This window comes from Cebus imitator, unplaced genomic scaffold (assembly GCF_001604975.1).
Source record: "Cebus imitator isolate Cc_AM_T3 unplaced genomic scaffold, Cebus_imitator-1.0 Scaffold496, whole genome shotgun sequence".
Taxonomy (NCBI): domain Eukaryota; kingdom Metazoa; phylum Chordata; class Mammalia; order Primates; family Cebidae; genus Cebus; species Cebus imitator.
The window spans coordinates 183,473-185,502 of NW_016107811.1; positions in this window are offsets into that span (position 1 = coordinate 183,473).

Genomic DNA, 2,030 nt, shown 5'->3' on the forward strand with positions numbered 1-2,030 from the left:
AAAAAAAAAAAAAAGAAAATACAGTTCATATTCAGAATTTCCCAGTTATTCCAACAATATCCTTTGTAGATTTCTAAAACCCAAGATCCAGAAGAAAAAAGAAAAACAAAATCACATATTTAATTGTCATGTCTGATCTTGTCAATTTCTGAAATTTAGCCCTTTCCTTTTCAGAGCTAGAGCTGTTGTTTTCCCATTACTTATATCCACTTCAGTGGGTCTCACAGCTAAATGCAAGCCCCAGTCATTTTATATCTTCACTTTTGTTCCATGTACTTAAAAAAGAAGTGACTTGTATTGAATATAATCCCACCATTTCTCAGTTCTTAGCTTTAAACAATATTTGAATAGAATGGTAATGTTAATAGCATACGCACAATGACAGATCTAGGCAGGGAAGGCAGGGGGCATTCAGCTAAGGGCACATTCAACTCACAGTAATGACTGAATATTCAGGTGACAAGCTGTGGTTGGAGATGAGACCTGAATCTCTCCCTAGGTAAGGTAAAGAAGGAGCTACAAAGAGTAAGAGGGGAAGCCACAAATGGGTAACTTTTCCCAGAGGAGAGAATATTTTGTGAGAAGGACCCGTCCGAATGTTGAGAGACTTCCAGGCCAGAAGAGAAGCAGCAGGGTATGCTGGAGACCCAGAAAATCCAGGGGAGTGGGGTGTCCTAGGAGGCAAGGAAGGAATGGGTGCACAGATAATGAGGAAAAGACAATGAATTTTATCCCTGAGCTGCTTATGGTTTTTAATTCAGGATGTGAATTAGGTTGAGTGCTGTGGTGCATACCTGTAATCCCAACACTTTGGGAGGCTGAGGCAGGTGGATCACGAGAGGTCAAGGGTTCAAGACCAGCTTGGCCAACATGATGAAACCCAGTCTCTACTAAAAATACAAAAATTAGCCAGGTGTGGTGGCATATGCCTGTAATCTCAGCTACTTGGGAGGCTCATGTTGGAGAACTGTTTGAACCCAGGAGGTGGAGGTTGCAGTGAGTCAAGATTGTGCCATTGCACTCCAGCCTGGGCAACAAGGGTGAAACTCTGTCTCAAAAAAAAAGAAGATGTGAATTAATTTAATTCTCAAGACCAGGCCAGGAGAGAGGCCTTGGGGCCCAGAGCTATGCCAGCTGGAGTCAGATCAGACAACCTTCTGGAGAAGCAGGGTGGAGGCCAGGCCAGAAGCTCAAAGCCCCAGACCTCAGATCTGAGGCAAGACTCCTTTATGTAAGCAAACAGGAGTAGGCACTGGGAGCTATGGAGAGGGAAAAACCTAAGAATAATCCTCAGGAAGAGAAGTTGCCGAGGAGAACACGGAGGGACAAACTGGAGGACAAAAGCCAATTCGGTTGGGATAACCAGGGAACAAATGGAAAGAATCTGTGTCCTTGACAACACTGAACCACTGAGTTAACCAACTGCAAAACTGCCCCACTGCTGTACTACTTCTTGTAATGTTCTGTATTGTTTTTTTTTTAAAAAGAGGCAAACTAAATCAATAAATAAGAAAACTCCCAAAAAAGCACAGTTAAAAAGAAAAGTCTCAAGAGCCAATAAAATGGAGTAAAATTATCAAATAGGTGAACATAATGTAGTTACAATAAATGTAGCAAATCCACTCAAACTTGTTAGGTAGATCTTAAGCATATAATTAGATTTAAATGTTTATAAAGAACAAGGCTGTCAGTGAATAACTCGATTTTTAAAAGATCAGAGAAAAAAAACAGAAAGGCAGGCAAAAGGAAAATCTGACCGCTTTGGGAGGCCAAGGTGGTCAGATCACCTGAGGTCAGAAGTTCGAGACCACCTTGGCCAACGTGTTTATCCCTTCATGTTCTCCTCGGCAACTAAAAATACAAAAATTAGCCAGACGTGGTGGCAGGCATCTGTACTCCCAGCTACTTGGGAGGCTGATGCAGGAAAATTGCTTGAACCCAGAAGTGGAGATTGTAGTGTACTGAGATACTGCCACCGCACTCTAGCCTGGGCAATAGAGCAAGACTCTGTCTCAAAAAAAAAAAAAAAA